Source organism: Neomonachus schauinslandi, chromosome 4, assembly GCF_002201575.2.
Source record: "Neomonachus schauinslandi chromosome 4, ASM220157v2, whole genome shotgun sequence".
Lineage (NCBI taxonomy): Eukaryota > Metazoa > Chordata > Mammalia > Carnivora > Phocidae > Neomonachus > Neomonachus schauinslandi.
The window spans coordinates 88,345,792-88,371,385 of record NC_058406.1 but is presented as its reverse complement, the minus strand read 5'-3'; positions in this window follow the sequence as shown (position 1 = coordinate 88,371,385).

Genomic DNA, 25,594 nt, shown 5'->3' with positions numbered 1-25,594 from the left:
TCTCTTAAACCTTCTTGGTAAGGTATGCCCTATTTCATATTTCACTCTGCCCCCCTCCATTCCTTCTCCCTGATCTACACTTTCTTTCAACCTTGGCATGTATCATCTGTTACGGACTGAACTGTGTCACCTCCCCCCAAAAAAATCACATGTCAAAGTTCTAACTCCTATTACCTCAGAATGTGACATTGCAGATAGAATTAGTTCAGATGAGGATAAATTTGAGTCAGATGGGCCCCTAATCAAATATAACTGGTGTCCTTATCAATAGGGGAAATTAAGACACAGACACACAGACAAGAGGAATGTCATGTGAAGATTGAGTCAAAGAGCAGGGTGATGTGCCTTCAAACTAGGGAATGCCAAGGACTTCTGGCAGAAGCTCGGGGAGAGTAAGGAAACAGATTTTTTCCTCACAGACCACAGGAGATAAAAACTCTGGCCTACATCTTGATCAGAGACTTCTAGCATTCAGAACTGTGAGATGATAAATCTCTGTTGTGTAAGCCACCTAGCTTGTGGTACCCTGTTATGGTAGCTCTAGCAAACTAATCTTTTAATATATTAGGGAATTTAAGTTTTATTATTTATATAGTTTACTGTCTGTCTTGCCTTGTTGGAATGTAACCATCTTAAGGGCAGGAATCTTTGCGTGTTTTGTTCATTGACAAATTCCATGCTTGTCACATAGTAGGGTCTAGATAAATGATTATTGAATAAATGACCGAGAAACAAATTTGCTCCACGAAATCATTTATACAATATTAGTTTGTGCTCAAAGAACTAATTACAAGGCTCTGGAATGCCCCAATAGAGAATGCCTCCATCAATTGTAGAGTTTTTGTTTTAACAGCCTGCCTTGAAACTGCTAATGCAACACATGGGATCAATGATGCAGAGGAAATAGGAAACGTACCACTTTTTGACTAATGCTATTAGTAGACACATTGAGGACATTTTGGATAACAGAGATCACACTAATCCAGAATACTTTTAGATTAAAGAAGTTTCATTACAGATTGGATAGTACTTTAGTAATGGTGCTAGTGAGACTCTCTAAAGAGAAACTCTTTGAAGAACTTTATTTGTTCTGGAAAATACCAAATAAGCCTACAGGAGATGAAATGTTTAAATTGATAAGTGAATGCTTCGATACACACCAGATAGAAACCCTACATAAACTTGTCCTGATAGTGAGGGAACGATGGGAGAAAGTTGTAAAGGCTTTCACATATAGCTCATATTCGAAAGCATAAGACTTAAGAAATACATTATTTTCTTCACAGCGAGGCTTTCAGATATAGACATTTGCTATCTATCAGAATTCCACATTAAATGATGTTATCTAATTGATGAATCTAATAGAATCTAAGCAGCTCTATCCTGTCTATTTTCAGCTTTATGTGAAGAAATGGGATCAGATGCCGCTCTTGCTGTTTCATGGTGGATTTGCTGCTCATCCAAAGAAAAACTTTTGTCAAAAGCTAATAAACTGTAAGAACCAAAAACGTTTTCTCTGAATGATTCCCTGTTGCATATTTTTGAAGCACAGTTATTGGCTGACTAAACTTTACATTATTCAGCCGCTAGAGGCACTTACTGAAAACACCGAGAATTCCGTAAAACCATTAGCATGCCCAGAGTTTATAGATTCTAAGTGAAAATGAAGGGGCACTTGGGTGGCTCAGTCGTTAAGCGTCTACCTTCGGCTCAGGTCATGATCCCAGGGTCCTGGGATCTCTGCTCCGCGGGAAGCCTGCTTATCCCTCTCCCTGCTTGTGTTCCTGCTCTTGCTATGTCTCTCTCTGTCAAATAAATAAATAAAATCTTTTAAAAATAATGAAAATGAAATCTTGAAAACAAGGAGCAAAAAACATTTTACTAACAATATTTAGTGGCTATTAAAATTTTAATCTTAGTGAAGAATTATTAACATCCAGTAGATCAACATTTGGCTGTACATAAGGAAAAGCTTTATCATTATTTTGGAATACTTGCTATGAAAAAGTTATATTGGGTTTGAAATCAGAACAGATTATCACAAAGCTTTTCAAAATTACATTGGTCAATGGGTGGGAGAAAAGAGCTGTTCGATGTCGTGACATAAAAGTTAGAGACAGTAAATGGTCTAAATAAATTCTGGCAGTGGGAAAAATTCTATCCGGCAGTCAAAAAGCTATTAATGATCTTCAGATTTTTGCTGCCTTCACTTAATGCGAACAAAGTTTCTCATCAATGGTTGAGCATAAACAATTGAAGAGGTCATCTGTTTTCATTACTTATTTCTACAGAGCAACGCACCCCAAAACTTGATTAATTTATTAATAAAGCTGAAAGCCATCATTTATTATTATCGCTCACGGTTCTGTGCATTGACCGGACACAGTGCACAAAGTGGCATCAATTGTCAGTGGGGTCTACAGTCATTTGCAACCCGACTAAGTTGAGTATCCAGGATGACTGGCAGTGGGTGCTCACTGTGAGCTGGTAACTCCCCTGGAATCGTCATCCTGGGTTCCTACAGTTGGCCTCTCCATGTAGCTTAGGCTTTGTCCTCATGGAGGTTTGTTCTGAGACAGGTAATCCCCGAAATAAGAGTGTCAAGAGACCCAGATTGAAGTGTCAAAATTTCATATAAGACTTCGTTTCAAAAGTTCAAAAATCTTACTCTTGCTGTATTTTATCAGTTAAATGAGTCACCAGGAAAGTCCTAAATCTAAGGGAAGGGGAGATAGATTCTACTTCTTGATGTGAGAAGTAGCATGTATTTACAATAAGGGAAGGAATTCATAGAGGCCATCTTAGGTATGCTCTGCCACATCAAGTGTTTTATGAGAAATTGAATAAAAACACTTAAAGGATAAAATATGGATTAAAGTATACTCAAGAAGGAAATTTAAGAAATAATAATAAGAAAATATGTTATTTAAAAATAGGATATACTTTACGAGTAGGATTAATGATTGCCTTTCTCATAAGATAGGCTCAGTATGTGTTGGCTATTATTGGATGTTGCCTTTTCAGTACTGGACTTGTGGTTAAAGTTGTCAGAATAGCAATGATAACAACTAGCATTTATATAGTAATGAGCAGATGCCAGGCATCCATGTACTTGGTAAATATCAATTTATTTAAAACCTCACAATTAACCTGTGAGGTGGGTATTATTGCTGGTTACATGTTGGAACTGTGATGCTAGAACTGAGGAACAGAAAAGTTAAGCAACTTGCCCACGGTCACACAGCAAGTAGGCGGTAAAGCCAGCATACAAACCTAGGTTTTTTGGTTTCAGAGCCCAGACTCTTAACCAGTTTATTATTTATGCAGATTTTACTTTTGGTGAAGGAAAACTAAAGAAGCATCAACTGCAGGTCCAATAAAATAATAGACTGTTTTATTTCATGTTCATTTGTATTATAATGTACTTGGTGAATAATACCGTGTTTCCACTTAAGTGTTAACACCTAGCACCCACATCTTGGTTTCTAACACCATTCTTCAGTAAAAGGAATCAGGGCTCCTTAGAAAAATAGCTGACTCTAGGGCTGAGGTAGGATATGTACAAGATAAGCCTGAAGCATCTTGTAGTGCCAGAAAGTAAGAAAATGCTCAAGAACAAAAGGAAACAAAAAGTAACTACTGGAGACTTTCAAAGGAAGGGAAGCCAACTTGAAAGAACTCCTACTGGCCAAATTGGGATCAATTAGAGCAACAAAATAAGTAACATAGTATAACTCAAAGCACAAAATAAATATTCATGAGTCCATCCTGCTATAAATAAACAATGGAATAAATAAATGAAGAACAGCTAAATCATCCTTAGAAAAATTTTTCAAAGAGTATATATAACTCCTCCTCCTCTAGGAGGTTCAACTTCATCTCCTATGTCTTTAGGGTGAGCTGCACTTAGTGACTCACTTCCAAAGAACAGAGTATGGAAAGGGAAATAATAGGTCTCTTCACTCTTACAGCGTGAAGAGACCTGACACCACATTAACCAAGAGTTCAAGTTTGACTTCACCAATGATAAATTATGTTGATGTCATGTACTTCCTGATATGATATGATGAGAAGGGCACTGATCATGAGAAAACATATTTAAAAATCCAAATTGAGGGATGTTCTGTGGACTACGTGACAGCAGTCTTCAAAGTGTCAAGGCCATGAAAAACAAGGAAAGCCTGAGAAACTGTCACAGACCAAAGGAGACCAAAGAGACACAACATGACAACCAAATGCAGTGAACTGCATCTTGGAACAGAAAAAGGATGCTGGCAGAAAAACTGGTGAAAAATGAAGGAAATAGGTAGTTGAGTTAATAATTAAGTTAATTTCTTAGTTTTTAAAAAATGGGGAGGCCGGGTGAACGGTTTACTGGAACTCTCTGTACTATTTTTTGCAACTATTCTGTAAATCTAAAATTATTCCAAAAAAAGTTCTTGAAATAATAATAGGGTGTAACATGTCTATTTATACAGTATATTCCCTAATAAGAATACATGCACAAACACAGAGACAAACACAAGGGAAAACAGTCTAGAAGGAAATATATCATTAAATGTTGACTGTGGATATCTCTGGGTCTTAGGGTTATGGATTGGTTCTTTCTCCCCTTAATATTTGTCTATAGTTTTCGATTGCCTATCATAAGCATATTTTACTTTCATAATTAAAAATGTGAAAAAAAGGAAAAGCAATGTAGTATAAACACAGCTTATGAACAGCATTTGTTAGAGTTCTCAGAATGTTAATTGATGCAAATGAAAACGCTAACTAATTTTTTCAAGTAGCTAAGAAGCTGTGTAGTGGGAGCTAGGACTTTAGCTGGGTAAAGCATCTGGAGGGTATAGACTCGCTTCCTGTTTTCTAAGCTTCCTCACTTTGGGGAAAGATGTGCCAGTGCTCTTGGTGGTTTATTTCTATTTGTCATTTTAAAAAGAACTAACTTTGCAAATTGTTGAGTTTGTCTGTACCCCAGTGTCCTCATTTGGGACTAAATTAAATCCTAAAGAGTAGGATTGGAATAAAATGCATTAAGTACTCATAAAAAGCTATCAAATGAGAGAGATTAGTAATAGTAACAGCAGTAGTATTAATAGAGGTTATAATTTGCTACTGTGATTGTTCAGTATTGTTCAGTGTAATGTGGTATCTTGTGTTGGATCCTGGAACAGATAAAAAAAAAAATCACAAGCGGATTTATCAAGAATGCACATTGCAAATAATGGTTCCTCATAAATTCACTTCATTTGACTTTGAAGTAAGGTGCAATGTTTAAGCAATGCTGGAAAGCCACCTACTTAGTTGTATCACCTTCTGTAAGAAGGCTTTACTGTCTACCCTAAGAAGAACTAACCTTGCTGTCTTCCCTATGTCTTATAGTTGTGCCCAGTACAGCACCCATGACACTGTATTTCCATGTCTGTTTCCTTCACTATTCTGGGCTCTTTGTGGACAGAGCCCCGTCTTAGCCACCTCTGTGCACTCTACAGGTCCCAGGACAATATTTTTTCCAGCATATATCAAGTGTTCAAATATATTTACTATACTGAATTATTGGTACATTATTCAGATGGGTTTAGAATTTTGTTTTAAGGCTTTTGGAAAACAACCAGATTTTAGAGGATAACATCATATTCCAACAAAGTGATAATACATTTTGGAAGAGCTGTTTGGTGAAATACTTCTTGTTGGCATCATAAAAAAGAAATGTGAAGTATTTATTAATGTGCAGTGAAGTACTGGTGGAAATAAGGAATGGACTCTGCAGGGGTTTTATAAAAATAGCAGGAGATCCATCAGGTCACATTCTGTGCTTTCAACTGAAAGGGGCTATGACTTCTTACAGAAGTGATGGGCATGCTATTTGCCAGACACTCTGTGAAGCCATTTATTTCACCATGTTTGTATTTTCACACAGTTGAATAAGGCAAATATTGTTACCTCCAACTTTTGAGCGAACAAGTAAGTTAAGACAGGTTAATGACTTGCTCAAGGTCACACAGAGCTAAAGTCGGGCTGACCTTCGCATCTAAATATGTCTTTGCATAATATCAGTTTCCTATAGACCATGCATGTAAATCTGCTTGGGCTCTACAGCAAAATACCATAGATTGGGTGGCTACAGAAATTAATAAATTAATTAATGAAATTAATTAATTAATTTTTCTTACAGTTCTGGAGGCTGGGAACTCCAAGATCAAGGTCCTGGCCCATTCGGTTCTTGGTGAGGGCTCTCTTCCTGGCTTGCAGAGAGCCCCCTTCTCTTTGTGTCCTCACATAGTGGAGACACACCAGTCTGTGTAAGAAGTCTCTTCATACAAGGGCACTAATCCTACCATGAAAGCTTCAACCTCATGACCTCTTCTAACTCTCATTACCTACCAAAGGCTACATCTTCAAATAACATCACATTGAGGGTTAGGGATTCAGCCTATGAATTGTTGAGAGACACAAATACTCAGTCTATAACGCCGTGATAGTGGATTTAGGGTATTAGCATTTTGTTTTGAGATGTATGGACTTACGTTTTATGTAGGTACTTTTAAAGGCTTTATCCTTTAAAAAGACATCTTCCATTTTTCAGTCTAAGAATTGTTTCAATCAGGAGGGGGGGGACAAAACACGAGGGATTTTGTGAATTAAGTTAAAATCAGACAAAGGAAAACAAAGTTCAAAAAGTCAGATTTTAAAGCTTTTTAAAAATTCTTCTAAAACTGGGGTTATTACCAACTTGTGGCTGCTTTCATTAGTCAATTTGTATTCATCCTCATTGATTGTCTTTCTGTCCCCTAGGAGTTCCATGTTCTATTCTCCCTGGCAAATGCACTTCTTTAATGAAAATTTGTTGAGTGTTGTGGTTGGCAAGTAGTGATTGACCACTTTCGTGTAGTTTCTATGATTAAGTAATTAATTCCCACTGGTAGATCTCTTTGTGTCCATATGACATGCAGCATAAAGAAAACGAAAGGAACTAACATGACTACTTTAACCCTTGACTGGAGACTCCTCACTGGGATTTGGTTTTCTTACATATGCCTCTAGCTTCTGCATAAAACTGTGGTCTAGAAATTGAATTCTGAATGCTATGTTACCACTTAAAGACACATTTACTCCTGAGGCTTTTTGACATTAAGAGGGAAACAGAGAAGAGAGTGGCAGAGAGAATAACAAAAGCAATGACAGAAATGTTTTTCCTTCTGACTTCTTATGTATACAATGAAGGAAAGAGAAGCTAAACAAAATTCCCTTGACTCTGCCTACTACATTCCTTTGTAAACCTTACTCCATGTCTCAAAATGAGTTTAAAGTGGCAAGCATATTGGAGGAAAGAATCTCAAATATGTCCTTTACTCTCTCTAATGCCCCACAAATGAAAATTCCGCTTAAACACCTTAAATATAGCTTTTTTTTTTTTTTGGTTTCCCTTAAAAAGAAATCTCATAGTCTCTCAATTTATTATTTACTGATCTTTAAATATTAGAATTCTATAGGAAAGCAAAAGGACTCAAACTCAGAATTAGTTTGCAGTGATATGACGCCAATCTTGCTCATTTTTCAACAATCATGTCAGTCTGCTATGTTCATTGCTTGTGAAGCAGTTCTACTGAAGCATCATTCAAGGAAAGAACGTTGCCAAGTCTTTATAAAATGACTCTTGTCTTTTTTTAAGTTTAATTTTATTATAATAAATACTATATATAGTAAATATATTGTATATTTATATAATATAAATTTATTATGTTATGTTAGTCACCATAGGGTACATTATTAGTTTTTGATGTAGTTTGCTTTTAACACCCAGTGCTCCATGCAGAACGTGCCCTCCTTAATACCCATCACCGGGCTAACCCATCCCCCCACCTCCCTCCCCTCTAAAACCCTCAGGTTTTTTTTGGAGTCCATAGTCTCTCATGGTTCATAAAATGACTCTTGTCTTAATTAAACCTTACATCCCAAATTTCCACTCTCCCAGCCACAAAAGCAAGAGAATTCTGTAATGCCCAGTTGAAAATAAATAAAACCCCACACTGTAGCCTGTACAATTTAAAATAGAAGGATTCCAGAAATACCAGAAAAAAACACGATTACTTGATTAGGGATAAACAAATTACAAAAAAAAAAGACGTCTAAATACCTGGTTCAAAGTCAAACCATATTTGAGCCAGATGAAGTTGTTTTCAAATTGGACCTTAAGTGGCATTCCAAATCTTTGTTCCAAATCTCTGCCCAAATGTTGTATTTGCCTCGAGCAACCAACCAAGGGTGGGAGATAAAAGTAAAATGATGAAATTGGTTGCATGTTCACTGACTAAAATACAAGTCTTCGTGTACTTTGGTCCAATCATATGGCTTAATTTTTTAGTTGTTTGTAGAGTGGTTACTGTCAGGATTTTCAATTATTCTTTCTTTTTCTTCTCTTTCTTTCTTTTAGTGCTCTTCGGTGTGCTGGTCCAATTCTCCATGAAGGGAAAGAAAGTTCTGCCACACTTTGATTTGTAGGTCCTGGAATCTATTTGGGTATTTTGCTTGAAACTCATTGAGTTGCCAAAGACTGAGGAATGGTTTTGAACACGTGTTCTACATACTGGGTTTTATGGAGTAGATTGAGTTAACCAACAGAGACTCTAAGACTTTTAATTTAATACAAAAGCAGACTTCTTTATGAAAATAGCAAAACATTAACAAAGATTCCTAAACCCTATCTTTAAAAGATTATACAAAGAGATGAAGATTTTGAGGAAAACAAGCATCTAGGTGCAATTAGATACCTTTTCCATTATCTGTAATTGTTACCTACTTAGTCCAAACCCAATCCTATTAGACTTTGATGAGAATGTTCCTCTGAAACTCACCAATTTCTCTTAATGTAGGGGCAAAACAAGCCTTTCTGGATCATGGAAATGCGCACAGAAATTAAAACTAACTTCTCTCAACTTGCTTAATTTTGTTTTCTAAGATAAGAATTTTATAACTTACTTTCCTTTTTCACTAAGGCCTTTATTTGCTTTGCCAGTAATCTCAATCAGCCATTTAACTAGGACTTTCTTTAAAAGTGGAGAAGGAAAAAATCATAGCCATTGCTACATGAAGTTCTTCGATTGTCACCTTCCAGTTTCTGTTCAGTGGGATCTGTTCTTTATTGCCCCTTTCTCAATACCAAATTTATTACAAAACTACAAAGCTAAAATCGACAGGGAAAAAAAATCACATTTTTGAGCAAAAAAATTTACATTCCTTCAAGTTTTGAATGTATTAGCAGTGAATTTCAAAAAGATTATGGAAAACAAAGTACATGTTAAGTGCTAATGAGCAGTGTCCCTTAGAAGAGAGAGGTAATGTCTTGCACTTTCTATCTTTGAAGATAGTCATGTGGCCCAATATGTTTGAAGCTGCTGCAGGCTTCTTGAAACCAAAGTGTCAGCACCTTGAAAATTACAGAAAATTCAGTCTAGGACCCTGACTGTATTCAACTTTGGAACCAGATCTGGAACTGACTCCCTCCCGTCACCTTGTTATAGGAGAAAAAAAAAAAAATCCACTATTTACAGGGGTAAAGTATTTAAAGTAATACAATCCTTTTTTCAAAATGTCAATGACCCAGTCCACTTTTAATCAAATACAGACATTACTGTTTTAATAGAGCTGATATTCCTAACTATAAAAAAATTACCAATCATTGAAATATATAAAAAGTTATCCAAAATATTCCACTACCCAAAAATGATTATTAAAAATTGATGAACACCATTCATATATATGTGTATATTGATATATACACATACTAGTATTTACTAAAAGTGTTCTATTTAATCTTTTCTGACTTCTTACTGAAAAAAAGAAATCAAACTGAAACTGAAGGAATTCAGAATGTTTTAAAGTAAGCACCTAAAGAGACATTATTTTTTAACTAACTTTTCCATTAGAAAAAGAAAATTCAATTTTTAAAATTGAGAGTTTAAATTCTTTCTTTTCTTGAAAATTGAGTTGCGTGTCAACAACAGTGTCCAGTGTCCATGGAAAGAAACTGGGATTCCATAAATGGGCTGTTCCCAGGCTTGCCCTTGGCTGTGGGTCCAGTTGTTCAGATTTCAATGATCCTTGTCCATTTCCTTTACCTCATTCTCCAACCTTCCTCTGAGTCCTGTCAGTGATTAATCTCCTTCCAATAATTTTTTTTTTCTGTTTAAATTATCTAGGGCATATTTCTCTTATTATATCCATGAACTCCGACTGGTACAAAGGTTGTTTGTATTTTTATTTTTATTATGTATTAAGAGATTGTTTCTACCACAAGCCAAAATTCTTTCTATTTTTTGTATTTTATCCAACTTTCATCCTCATCAGAGATTATCTCTTTTTTAAATATTAGTTTTGTCAATCTGATAATGATCAAAACTATCTCGGGGGTAACTTCATGTTCCCTTAACTACTAGTGAGGTTGCATGTGTAGTGACCATATATCTATCACATTTTAATTTGTTTCTCAGTTATTTACCTAAATGTATCATTTGACCATTCCCTATTTGGTAATTTGCCTTTTTCTTACTCATTTGAAAATGAGTCTTTGTATGCTCTACACAGTATTTTCTTTTCTGTCCAATATGCTGCAAATATTTTTCCTAATTTTTTACTTCATTTATGATATCATTTTCTGCACCAAAATGTTTAATTTCTATTTGGTCTAAAACATCTATTTTATTTCTTAGATATTCTGGATTTTCCATTTTGGGTAAGAAGTTTCTCCCACCCGAAGTTATATCGATGTATCTATCTTTCCCTAAGTACTTTTAAAATATTTAAGTTCTTAATCCATCTGAATTTTTTTTCTAAAGATGTATTCATTTATTTTAGAGTGAGAGGGGGTGGGTAGGGGCAGTGGCAGAGAGAATCCTAAGCTAACTCCAGGCTGAGCTCAGAGCCCGACACTGGGCTTGATCTCAGGACCCTGAGATCACGACCTGAGCCTAAACCAAGAGTCAGGTGCTTAATCAACTGTGCCATTCAGGCTCCTCCCATCTGAATTTATTTTTGTGTCTCTTGAGTGTGAGGTACCAGTTCAACTTTATTTTCTGCTGTGTAGGTAGCCAATTGTGCCAACACATTTACTAAATAAACTATATTTCTGATTAATTTATACCATCTTTGTCAAACAGTGGATCTTTACATAGGGTGTGATACACTATTTTTAGACTATCTATTTTGTTCCATAGGTTTATTTTTTTCTTCCTATCATGATACTGTTGAACTATAGAGGATTTATAATAATTCCTAATATCACCTAGGATAAATCCTCTTTCATTACACTAACAATTAGTTTCCTCTAATTCTGCCACATTAACTTTAAGATAATTTTATACATTTCCCCCATCCTTTAAAAAAAACTTTGGTATTGGAATTAGAAGTATGTATTAATATGGAGGAAATTCACATTTTAGTGATACTGAATCTTCCCATCCAAAATTATATTATATCTTTTCATTGTTTGTTCTTTTAATCAGAAAGTTTCCTATAGGCGGTGCCTGGGTGGCTCAGCTGGTTAAGCGTCTGACTCTTGGTTTTGGCTCAGGTCATGATCTAGTGGGTCCTGAGATCAAGCCCCAAGATTAGTGGGGAGTCTGCTCGAAGTTTCTCTCCCTCCGCTCCTCCCCCTGGTCACACACACACACACACACTCTCTCTCTCTCTCAAATAAATAAATAAATCGGTTTTTTTTAAAGAAAGTTTCCTATAATGTTCTTCACATAAATCTTAAACTTCCGGGGTGCCTGGGTGGCTCAGTCAGTTAAGCATCTGCCTTCAGCTCAGGTCATGATCCCAGGGTCCTGGGATCGAGCCCCATGTCCGGCTCTATGCTCAGCGGGGAGCCTGCTTCTCCCTCTGCCTGCTTCTCCCCCTGCTTGTGCTCTCTCTTTCTCTCTCTCGCTCTGTGTCAAATAAATAAATAAAATCTTTTTAAAAAAATCTTAAACTTCCTTGTTTAATGCTTTGGTATTTAGTAGTTTTTGTTGTTATTGTAAATGAATTATTTTGTTTCATTCCAATTTCAAGCAGTGCTGCTAGTATAGAAAAAGATATTGATTTTATATTATATCTTATATTTATCCTCTCTACAAATTTTCTGCTTAATCTTAGTAGCTCTGTTACTAGAGTGCTTTGTCTGACTTTTTATTTATTTGTTTTTATTACTTTTTTGTATGTTTGAGGAGCTTAGAGTGGAAACTAGGATTGTTACAAAAGGAACTCATAGAGAAATAAAAACTTAGTGGAATATTACAGCAAGTTAATTGACTATTTTTAAAAGATAATTTTTAAAGTCTTTTAACTCCCACTTAAAATATAAATATTAATTTAGTATATTTCTCTTGACTTATGATACAGAAGAAATCATATTGTTTCTCTTTCAGAACTCAAATTTAGGGGCACCTGGGTGGTTCAGTCAGTTAAGCATCTGCCTTCAGCTCAGGTCATGATCTCGGGGTCCTGGGATCGAGTCCCACGTTGGGCTCCCTGCTCAGCGGGGAGCCTGCTTCTCCCTCTCCCTCTGCTGCTCCGCCTGCTTGTGCTCTCTCTCTCTCTCTGTCAAATAAATAAATACAATCTTTAAAAAAAACCCTCAAATTTATTTAAAACTCACCATTGGGAGTCACAAAGATTTCTTCAAGATCTTGTATTCCTCATGATTATTTTGGTAAAAATTTCAAGGTTTTAATTTTTTTTTCACTGTTTAATCTTGAGAAAAATGTTTCTTGTAATTTCACCAATCTTTCTCTCCTTTCCCTCTTCTGTTTCTTCTGGTTCTTTTGTTAACTCTTCTTCTTGGCCCAATTCAAGTAACTCATCCTCCTGTAGCTCATCACCTTCCTCTTTTGGTCTTACGTCTTTTTGGCACTTCCCTCATTATTTATATTACAGCTGTTTACGTATTTGTCTCCTCTTCCACTTTGTGAATGCATAGAGGGCAGAAGCCGAATTGGGCTTGCCTTTGTATATCCAGTGCGAGCACATGGCTGGACACAGAGTTAGTGCCCAAAAATAGTTTTGTGAGCATGTGCTGTAGAATAAGCAGAAATTTAAATGTCTTTGTGATATTTACAAACTATATCAAGAGACGACATGAACAGGCTAATTCACTCTTTTTCTTTGTCAAAGCAATGATAGATTTTTCCGTTTTATAATCTAAAAGGACTTTTAAAAACATTTTGCTCTTGTGTATATTATTTCTTTGTTATATTATGACTATCTGGGAAAAAGGAGAGAAATTTAGGAAAGAATTAAGAAGGAGGCAGAAAAAGAAAGGGAAAAAAAAGAAAAAGAAGAAAATAAAAAAGGAGACAGAAAAGAGGATGGTTAGAATACCAGGAGGCAGGGATGAGAAGAAAGCATTATGTTCACCCCAGGGAGAATTTTAGTTTTATGCTTAACTGAGCTATTGAATTATGTCAGGGCACAAGCCTGCAGAAGTCTGGGGGAGCAATATATTACTAGAAAATAAGAAATAACTGTAGCTCTCAACTGTACAAGCTATTTATAAAAGGAACCTTTTACATTACTCGTAGAATCCAAACTGGAGCTGAATGACCATGGATCAGTGATGTTTCAGAAGACTTGGTCTACATCAATAGTATTCAAACACTGTTCCTCATCAGAGTTCCTGAGTGGTTCTCAGGAACCACGAAGAGGGGAGCAGCCAAGGTTTTCATCCTCCTGCCTCCAATTAGAACAACTCTTGATTAGTTTTACATCTTAAGGTTCCAAGTAAAGAAGTGAAAAAAGTCTTCCACAGAGTTAACAATATTTGAAAACTGCTAGTCTATATTTCATTGCTTCTCAGATTTGGCTGTGTGTTAGAATCCAGGGGAAGCATCATAAAACTACTAATTTCTGGGTATTTTTCCAAACCTGCTGAATAGGAGTCTATGCAGCTAGATTGTAATATCTGTATTTATTTGCCAAGCTCCCAAGCAAGTATTCAGCTGGTTTTTGGAACTAATGACCTATAAGATACTTTTTCCCTTCCAAATTTTATTTTTTATTTATTTTTTTGATAAAGATTTTATTTATTTATTTGTCAGAGAGAGAGAGCCCAAGCAGGGGGAGCGGCAGGCAGAGAGAGAAGCAGACTCCCCGCTGAGCAGGAAGCTCAATGCAGGGCTCAATCCCAGGACCCTGGGATTACGACCTGAGCTGAAGGCAGCTGCTTAACCAACTGAGCCACCTAGGTGCCCCATCCCTTCCAAATTTTAAGACTCTATAATTCTTTTTAAATTCAGTTAGAGTTATAACTAGGAAAAAAAAAAAAAAAGCACAACCACAGACAGCTCCTACTTCCACACATGTGGATTATCAGAAGGACTGAATCAAAGAATGATAAAACTAAAACAGAGGCCTAACACCAGTAGCCTAAACTTGGTTTATGAAATTCAAAAAAGTGGTGGGTGAAAACAATATTTTTTTGCTTGAGTAAATATAGAAATGCCTAGGGGCGCCTGGGTGGCTCAGTCGGCTAAGCGGCTGCCTTCGGCTCAGGTCATGATCCCAGGGTCCTGGGATCGAGGCCCGCATCGGGCTCCCTGCTCCGTGGGAAGCCTGCTTCTCCCTCTCCCTCTGCCTGCCACTCTGCCTATTTGTGCTGTCTCTCTCTCTGTCAAAAAAAAAAAAAATATATATATATATATATAGAAATGCCTAAGCAATAAGCAACCCTAACATGTACTGTGGGTAAAATAACAAAAAGGAAAAATAGAACCTAAAAAAAGGAGAAGGGAACAAACTTTTATGCAGATCTTAATGAGTGTTCAATACATTGTTTTAGTAGTTTTAAATATAAACTCTCATTTATACCTCATAACAACTATATGATATAAATGATATTATTATTCTCATTTGAGGTTTAAAAAGGGTAATTTTCCCAAAGCCACAAAGTTAATACATATTAATGTCAGTATTCGAATTTATATTTTCTATCTTCAAAGTCAATGTTCTTCCTAATGTACTGCCCTGATCCAGGGTAAGAAATTAGGAATTGGAATGTTTTAACTGGTTAATTCTAGGGGATAATGAATGTTGGAGACTGGTGCAGAGTCTAGTCTCTCTCTCTCTCTCTCTCTCTCACACACACACACACACACACACACACACACACACACTCCTCCTCCCATACCTTTCAAAGATATGAAAACCAAGAGAAAGAAAAAACAAAGCAAAAAGGTGATTAGTGACCTAACAACATTTATGTTCCTTTCATTTCAGCACCACCAATACCAAGAGACTCAGAATTTCATTTGAAGAAAAGAACGAGGGATTTGGAGACAATCTCAGTTCATATACAGCTTGTGAGTTTCCTTATTTCTAAGATGGGGTAATAACACCACTCTCACAGAGTATTATGAGGATAAATGAGACCTTTTGCACTGGTGGGGCATCCTTCATATGACAAGGGATTCTAGATCTCTTAGAAAGGAATGGATGTATTGTACTATCTTCTATCAAGAGGAAACATGTCTAATCAAGACAATCTGAGAGACAGCAGATTATGTATCTACTATGCATTCCAATGCCTGTGCAGTTCATGTATGAATGTATTCCATCATTCACTCATTCATTCATTCATGTCACAAGGATTTATTGAGCACCTCATCCATGCACAGTCATATGCTTGGAAACATAGAGAAGGCACTGGCTCGGATGAAATGTAGATTCTATATGAGGAGAGATAAATAAAAACAAGTAAAATCCAAAATAAAATAATTTAAGATGTGTAGGAAGTCTGAAAAAAGTCAGGTGACAATAAAATCAGAATGTCTGGGGTACTGAGAGTATGGAAAAGAGGGTTGTCAGAGAGGACCTTTCTGAGGCAGTGTCATTTAAGAACTGAAGTATATAAAGAAGAGTCACTCAGTGGTGTAAGGGAAAGACAGCTCAGGCAGAGAAAAGAGAAATGCAAGAGTCCCTGCCCCTCCAACTGGTATAGCCCATCTCACCTCTAGCTCTTCTGATGTACACAGTTCTGATAATCTAGTTCCAGAAGGCTGAAGTTTGCCCTCTTGCTCACGGGTTGCATCTTGGGTGCCAGAATATTACTGGCCACTTGTATCAATGAGTATGATGTTCTTATTTGGGTTCTCTTTTATTCTTTTTGTTATTCAAAATTAAAGACTCCTCCTTTGAACTTCATTCTCATTTTTCTAGCCAGATGATACTACTACAGATTCCTAGGAGTGCACTTTTTTAATATTTTCTTGGACATGGCACTTACAAATTTATGTAATAAGTAAATCTTAACATCTAACTGTCATACTGTTTCAAGGCTGGAGTATGGATATGTAAGGCTGGATAGAAAAAAAAAAGTTCTTTAAAGTTGGGGTAATTCACTTGGTCATAAGGATCTTGGGGGTCCCGGGGTTCCTTAAGGGTATGTGATAGTGACTTGCTAATTATTAAAGTTACTATTAGTTTCTGATTTCTACTCTAAATGGTTAAAGTCAGAATTTCCAGAAGGGGCATATATTCTGAGAAGTTTTTGTCTCAATGACAGTCTTGTCGATAGTTAGTTGTTTATTGATGATATGCTGCAGGGGTGGTCCAAGAACCAGTTCTCATAAATATGCATCAATATCTTGAGTGAAGGAAAAACAATTTAACGTCCTGTGTTAGCAGAAGATTCTAAATGTGATGTGGAGAATGGCATCAGAGAACCAAACTGCACTTCAAATAACCATGAGAGGTTTATTCAACAGTGAAAATGAATGATCCAAAGTTTATTCTCTTATGCCCCCCTTAGAGTATCCAACAGAAGTATCCAATAAAGTGCCTGGAAGTTAATTAAAAATGGGAAAAACAGAAAATGTAAAGAGTGACCTTTTATCTATCTGCTTCCAGTCTCCCTCCTTGACCCAGAATGACAGATTAGCCTCCTCCCTAAACACCTGACAGCAAGTGAATGGGAGCACAGCTCTGTGTATCTCTCACTTTTGATGGTATTGGAGGCAAGAATAGACTGTAAGAATATACTAGCAAGAAGGTAAGAGCAATACAACAGGGTTTCTTGGGTGAGTGTTTGCAGTTTGGGGAAAACTGTTACTTTTTAAAGATGCTGTATAAGTAACACCTTCAGAGGAGCCACTAAAGGTTTTAGGGGGCTAGGTAGGGGGTTTTAGGCTCATATGTAGATCTCAAACATCCGTGGCTGCCATGAAACACAGAGCTAAGAGTGAAGCTCAACTTTATCATGTGTAGAAGCCCTCAAAATCTTGCTTGTGTTTCCTTTCTTTAAAATAAAATTCTCTTTGCTCTAATGATCTCATTGCAACCATTCCTTTAACACTAAGCTCCTCAATGTCATATGGGAAGACAGGATCATAGAAATAATTAGAAAATAAATATCTATATTATTCCTTCCTCTCTTGAGGCTAGACCATGGGGAATTAAAAAGACATAGGGGTAAAAAGGAAATCCATATTTATTTGAGTTATCAAAAAGAACATGTTATATATTTTAGTTTGAGTTTGTTAGTAAGGTAGCTCTTTCTCCATTTTCAGTCATTATTCATTCATTCGTTAATAATTATTAAACACTTAATAGTGTGCCAGGCATTGTGCTAAATCCTGAAGATTTAGTAGTGAGCAAGATAAACGCATTCTTCTTAGAGATTATCATTGAGTAAGGGAGATAGAAAATTAAGCAAGCATTGCAAATAGAATAATAAATGCTATGATAGAGAAATACATTTTTCTCTAAGCAGGGTCAGGGGTGTGGTCAAGGAGGGTTCCCTGAAGAACAATCTTCAACTTGACCCTTAAAGGATAAAAAGAAGTGAGCAGGAGCAAAGGGAGGGATGTAAGACTCTGGAGTAATTTAAATGAGTGAAAGGTGATGTGTGCGTGTGTGTTTGTGTGTGTGCATGTTTGTGTGTGTGCATATGTGTGTGTGTGTGCATGTACGTGTGTGTGCACGTGTTGTGTGTGTGTTTATATACACTGCTGCAACTATTTCTGGGACTTCAAAAGCAAAATTTGTTAGGAACCTAGATTTAACAAGGGCGAATCTACTCAGGAAAAACAGTGTGTGTGCTTTGTTTTGTTGTTTCGATGATTGTTTTCTGGGACAGTGGCTTTTTTTTGTAAATCTTGACCTACAGTAAGACATACATTTTCTTCATGACTAAGTACACACATATATGAAATAAATGTTTTATAAAACAATACCTACCTCACTGAAGTGTAAGGTATTCATACTTTCTAATCTTTTTTCTGTTTTTATTATGATAAAATATGTAACATAAAATGTACTATGTGAACCATTTGTAAGTGTACAGTTCAGTAATATCACATACATTTACATTATTGTGCAACCACTACCACAATCCACCTCTAGAATTCTTTTCATCTTCCCAAGCTGAAACTTTGTGCCCATGAAACAGTAATTCCCATATCCCCATCCCTAGACCCTGGCAGCTACCCTTCTACTTTCTATCTCTATCAATTTGACTGCTCTAGTACCTCATGTAAGTGGAATCATACAATATTTGTCCTTCTGTGAATGGCTCATTTCGCATAACATAACGTCTTCAAGGTTCATCTATATTATAGTTTGTGTGAGAATTTTCTTCCTTTTCAAATTTTTCTCCAACTTTAAAAATCAGTATTCTAAAGGCTTTACATATACAGATTCATTTAAACCTAACAGCAACTCTATATTTTTTCTACTTTATTCTAAAAGTGCAGGTTTAGGGCGCCTGGGTGGCTCAGTTGGTTAAGCGACTGCCTTCGGCTCAGGTCATGATCCTGGAGTCCCGGGATCGAGTCCCGCATCGGGCTCCCTGCTCAGTGGGGAGTCTGCTTCTCCCTCTGACCCTCCCCCCTCTCATGTGCTCTCTCTCATTCTCTCTCTCTCTCAAATAAATAAATAAAATCTTTAAAAAAAAAAAAAAAAAAGATTTAAAAGTGCAGGTTTAGACCTCCTGGAATTTTCTTGTCCCACCCATGAGTTAAAATTCAAGTTTAGAAATCCCTGATCAATAGTATGTCCTGAAGCTAAGTCTTAGTTAAAGGGAATGCAAGGCACAGATCCAGGGAAAATATGGGATGAAGAAAAATAAAGAAAGGCAAAACAGGACCAGTTGATTTGTGTTCATATTGTGTGCATGCTATGAGATAAGAGGTATTTGTTCTGCATTACTTGGGTTCCAGAATGATGGTGACATTATGAAGTCTGAGAACCAATGAAAGACCCTGAACCATGATAATATGAGGAATCACTAGAAAAAGTAAGAATGTTTAGCCCAGCAAGTGTGATCATATTTTAAATATTAAGGGCTCTTATAATCATAATTGCTCTAACTGCTATTATCACATGGTATGGTAATAATGATAGCCCACACTTAAGGAGCAATATGTATTAAGCACTCTTCTTGGAGCTTGTGGCCGAGACATTACTATATACTCACCAAACCCACTTCCTCTTCTTCCTGGAAAACCACTAGCCTTCATTTTCTAGGCCTTTTATGTTCAGATGTGGCACATGACTAGTTCTAGCCAAAGGGATGAGACAGGAAAAGATGGGTGACCGCTCTAGACCATGGTGGCTAAGAGCCTGTCTGCCTTTTCCACTCTTTTGATTGATCATTTTCTCTGGACCCAATGGAGGGGATCCAGTAGAAGGATCCGAGGTCCTAGTGGACAATGATGCTCCTGGATAGAAGCAGCCTGCAGATAGGTAATATTATTTTCCTTATAGATATTATACAGAGGACGAAAATGAGACTGCAGAGCTTAAGTAACTTGCCCAAGGTCACACAGGTCTTAAGTGTTGGGGCCAAGTTTCAAACCAAGTCAGCTGGTTCCAATGGACTCTACCCCTTGTCTCTGAGCAGCATTTAACTCATTTAATTCTCATAGCAATTCCGTGAGGTGCTATCTCCATTACATGGGGGAGGAAATGGAATTTGAGGAAGGATAAGTGGTTACTAAGCTCCAGAATTAGCATTTGAGTCCAAGTTTGTAAGACTCCAGAGCTATTTTCAATATGCCATATTTTTTGCAGCATGGCCTACAACGTGGATAAGGGAGTTTTGCAAATCTGGAGAACAGAGGAAGCCACAAGGAGTGGAAGATACAAGAAAGTCCATTTTGATTTAATGATGGAAGTTTTGTTCTCACGATTTGATCTGTTCAACATTGGAATGAAGCTGCCTCATGAGGCAGGGGTTCCCCATAACAGGGTTGCAACCCAGGCTAGATGAATCTTTATGACAGATTTTTTAAAGATGATTATTTCCTGTTGGTATGTGTTACACCTGGCGATCTCTAAAATGCTTTCAAATTCTGAAATTCTGTGACAAGGACCAATTGGAAAGTCGGGCCTTGAGATTCTTGAGTGGCAAAGACTGCGCTGCAGAGCCGGATGTGAAGCGACATTCTGGGGGTCCCGACTGTGGCAGGCGAGAGAGAGTTAATCAGTCGTGGTCCATGAACTCCATTATCTACTTGATACTGTTAGAATTAGATGCCGCTTGCAGATGGCGACTTGATCGCCGCTGTTTGACCTCCGTTCTAATTAGCAGGTAGAAGAATCTGGTTGCCAACCTAAGATGTTGCTGAAGGCAAGGGAGACAACCTCAAAGAGAAGTGACAGAAGAAGAATGGGTGTAAATGTTTGATGGCCCAATAGGCCATTTCTTTGCCCAGCCTCTGTCTGGAGACTCCAAGTCCTGAGACACATCCACTCTGCTTCACGAAGGCTGCCTGACCCTGACCAGCCACTCAATTGTTTAATGTATTCATTATGTCTGAGGTCAGCTTTAATTTTTCATCTCACTGCCTGGGGATAAGTGCATAAAAAACTTATCATCAAAACATCATGTCCTGAACTCCACAAGTCTTTGGGTATCCTCTTCAGGATTTAAAAAACACAGGTAAAATGCAAGGCACATTTTATATCCGACGTGGGATCATTTTTTTCTCTGCTTTACAGTATGTGCCAAATTTGATTCCTGTGACAATTCATATTGTACAAAGTGAAAGGAAGCTTTCAGCCTGTTCTTTTTTTCTTCCTTCCATATGGCTGATTGATTCATCTCATACTACAGACTCTTTTTCTTACTAAAAGGTGATCTCTGGTGCCTTAAATGAATATATCATTGCCTAAATGGGGCAGCATGGCACAGTGTTTCCATTTCAAAGCACAAGCGATGGAGTTGGAGAGAACTGGGATTGAAATATAGCCCTGATTACTTATTAGCTATGAAACAGTGAGCAAGTCACTTAACTTTTCTGGGCCTCCATTCCCTTGACTGCAAAATCCGTGTGAGACTGAAGTTGCAAATTCCTTCCCTTACCTAAGAGTTTTCATATCTCCTGATTATTTTCTTTTATCATTTTTTCACTTGGCAAACAATATTCATCACCCTACTTCTGTGTGCCAGGCTCAGTATTAGGCACCAGGGAGATAGTCGTGAATAAGACAGCATGATCTCTGCCATCATGGAGCTTAGAGCATGTTGGAGAACAGGTGTTAAATAGCCAATTCACTTAGAATTGTGAATCATGCCATGAAGAAGAAGAATGGGGGCTCAAGAAGAATGATCGATAGGGAATGTGGGGGAGGAAAATCCTACTCTACCCTCTTTGGGTCTCTGGCTGGGCCTAAAAATAACAGATTAACAGAAGAAAAGCACAAAAATTTTATTAAATTACTACATAGACATGGGAGCCTTCATAAGAGAATGAAGACCCAGAGAAGTGACTGGAGCAGGAAGCTTTATACTTTTTAGACAAAGGAATGATAAATTTGTGAAGAACTGACAAGGCAAAGGGGTTGGGGCCAGGGGTAGTAAATGATGAAGAAGTAACTAGGAAGATAAAGGTGAGTTTAACAAGGTTTGTTTGTTACAGATTTCTCAGCCCCAAATTCCCTGTGATAAGAATGTCTTCCTTCTGCACAGGGAGAGGACCTTTCACAAGGGAGTTTTATCTCCTGCTTCTAAAAAGAAAAATCAGGGTTAGAGCATTCTTCTTGCACCTGCTGTTTCTTAAGTGTCTCTGATTCAAAATAATCAATATGCCCAAATGGCATATTTTGGGGTGATGTATTCTGGTTTCCTTCAGGAGCATGACCTATTCTGGAGGACTGGAGAAGGCTGATCTGAGAATCATTTAAGCTAACTTCATTCATTCACTTATTTATTCATTCATGTATGTATTACGTATTCAACAAGTATTTACCCTGATTGTATCCCAGGCACTCTCATAGGTTTTAGGGATATTTTGGAGAAAAGAAGACAAAATCCTCTCAAAGAGCTTAAAATCTAATGGTGTTTTTTTTCCAACTTCATTCTCAGTACAAAATATGCTATTGGAGACTGAGGAAAATTTGTTATAAGACAATAAAAGGAGAAGGCACTTTGAGGTGAAAGTACTGGCATTTATTTTATGGGAGAGGAGAAAAACAGGAAAGAAATTTAAAGTAAGTTAGGGTAAAGCTTTGGCTGAGAGGAATATGGAGAAAAAAATTTATGTATAAAACTTGGTAATTTGTCTGGGGAACTTAGTTTGATGCCAGAATGAGTTCTGATGAGAATATTACTGAGAGCCGTTACTCAGCTCTCTGATTTGGTTGGGTGCTTATTCCTTCTAGAATAAATAGTGACATTGTTCCCTAGTTTGCAGACTCAATGACAAAGCAGAGCAAGCTACATAATCTGTGAATTTTGCTGTCAAATTCAAATAACACTCCAATACTAATTTCAAAAATCAGGAGTAGTTTTCCTCATTATGAGCATTCTATTTCTTCTTAACGTTGGGAAAAATTCACACTGTGGTTTGTTGGTTGTACTTTGTTAACATGTAAATGTGACTATAGACTCCACATTTGCAGATGCAATGATCATCAACTTGCCTAGCCCAACAAATGGGTATTACATATGGGATGTTCAATTTCGCAACAAGACTGTTGGTTTTGCTTCTAAATATCTCCCAAGTATCCACTCTTCTCTCCATCACCACCTTTTCTAAGTCACAGTCACCTCTAGCTGGAATAATTACCATAGCCTCTCAATTGGTCTACTTGCCATTCATTTTGATCAACCTGCTCTACCCTCTTCACACTATGGCCAGAATGACCTTTTCAAATACGCAAACCTGATCAAGCCACTTTCTGCTTATTATCTTCATGATTATGATGAAGGTTCTCTATGGTATTGACTGGTCTTTCTCTTATCTTCTTCTTCAGCTTCATCATGAGTGAGGTCCTCTCCGCCTTTTAGTACTCAAGACACCAAGACTACTTCTCAGGCTTTGTCTCACTAGAAGCCTTTGCACATGCTTACTTCCTCTTTCTAGAAAGGCTGGGAGCACATGTATGAGCTATCATTTCAACCCCTTTTCCTTGTGAGACTCATTGGCCTGGTGAAACACCAACCGTAGGTCCATGTGTTTTCTTGGTGCATACAGTAGGTGCCTACTCTATGTACATAGTAGGTCCTATGAGAAAAAGAAAAAATCACAGTGATTTTAAGCACTATTAAGGACTCTAAAATCTAGGTACCATAAGAATGATTTCAGATTTTCATAATTCTTTTCAAGCTGCCTTCCCATCACCTTGCCATTAACTCATAAACAATCTCTATTCGTACTCTATCAAGAAAACAAAAGTTACCAATATGAGCTTTCAACCTTCTCTATCAATTTCCTGCCTCAGTGGCATCTTCAGATTGATTTTCCAAACTTCCTTTATTTTTTCCCTCTCGTAACTCACCACCTGTCTTAGAGCATTCTCCTGTCATCTTTTCAAGGATACTTCTTCATCTGCTAGCATTTTTTCGTTATTATCCTGCCTTATCTCTCTGCAGCATTTAGCACTTCCTATTACTTTCTCTCACTTCTTGAAACTCTCTCCTTTCCTCTTCTTGTTTATATCTACTCTCCTGGTTCTTTTCTTGTCCAGCCTCTTCCTCTTCTCTGTGTCTTCTCTCTTTCTCCAGTCCCTTGAATTTATATTATCTGCAGGAACATAGATGTAAGATCACTTTACTTCCTTCTGCGCAGTTTCTCCCTTAAAAGGCTCCTTACCTTAAACTGGTTTGGGGGGCAACCTTAAGAAAATTACAGCGCTTATTTTTTTAAATGGTCTTTTCTGGTTAAAGGGTGAATACATACCCATAATGTAGCGTATGCACTACATACATGTAGTATATGTAGCTGACTATCTTATTGTGCTTAAAAAAAAAGCACCTGTTATTATTTGAAAAGAAGCCATCAAAATGACATGCATGTGAAGTCACTGGTCTCTATTATGGGTGTGTAGTTTCTATGCACAGCAGGAGAGAATAACTAGAATCTGTCCACTATCCTTGGCAACCAGCATACTGATGTGTTAGAATTTGACAGTAGGTATTAATTCCTTTATATTTAAGTCCAAGAACTCTAACACTATGTTGCTTTGTGTGTGGTGTCAGTTTCCATGTGTTTCCTGGCAGCTTGTATGATTGAATGAGTGGGAAGTGGGGAAATAGAAGAGTAGACCTGGATGCTGCAGGTAATAAAAATTACCTACACATTTCTCACTATTTAGAAGAAGTTTTGTTATTTTCATTCACTTCTCTTTTACTCAATTCTCTTCTTACTTATTCACTGACTGACTCTCCAACAAATCTTTATTGATTACCACTCAAGATACGGTGGTAAGAACACTCCCCCATTCAAGTAGCTTTCTTCTGAATGGAAGGACAGATAACTGTAACTTGGATTTTCTTTGGTGTTTCCCCCTTTAAGATACAGATTGGATCATTATAAGATTTATAATATGAACTTTGATGTAATTTCTCTTAATTTGCGAAGGATATCCAGCAACTTGAAAATCTCCCTTAAGATACTGATGTTCTCAGGGAGTGTTTCTCATGTGTTCAGGAACCAGCCTCTCAGCACAGGCTTATCTCATACATAGGCTCCTTCTCATTGATATTTTCTGCCAGATAAGCTACTTAAAAAGGCTCTTCTTAATATAAGAATTTGCAAGTCCATACCAGGATTTAAGTTCCAAGGTTCTCCAAGCCTCCAAATGCTGAGCTGTCAAAACGATTTCATATTCACTTTAAAGCCTCTATGTCAAAGCCTTGCCCTATTCTGCCTATAGCAAATCCTCTGCCCAGGTGACTGGGTGGAAGGACGGACACTGTGCTGTCTGTGATTGTTAATTTTACCTGTCAACATGGCTAGTCTATGATGTCTAGCTGTTTGGTTAAACACCAGTCTAGATGTTACTGTGAAAGTATTTTTTAGATGTGAACACTTAAATAATTGGTGGGTCACATCCAATCAGTTAGAGGTTTTAACAAAAAAGATTGAGATCCCCAGAGGAAGAAGTAATTCTGCCTCCAGACTGCCTTTGGCTCAAGACTGCAACATCAGGGGTGCCTGGGTAACTCAGTTGTTAAGCGTCTGCCTTCGGCTCAGGTCATCGTCCCAGGGTCCTGGAATCGAGTCCCATATCAGTCTCCCCGCTCCGCGGGAAGCCTACTTCTCCCTTTCCCTCTGCCTGCCGCTCCCCCTGCTTGTGCTCTCTCTCTCTCTGTCAAATAAATTTAAAAAAATCTTAA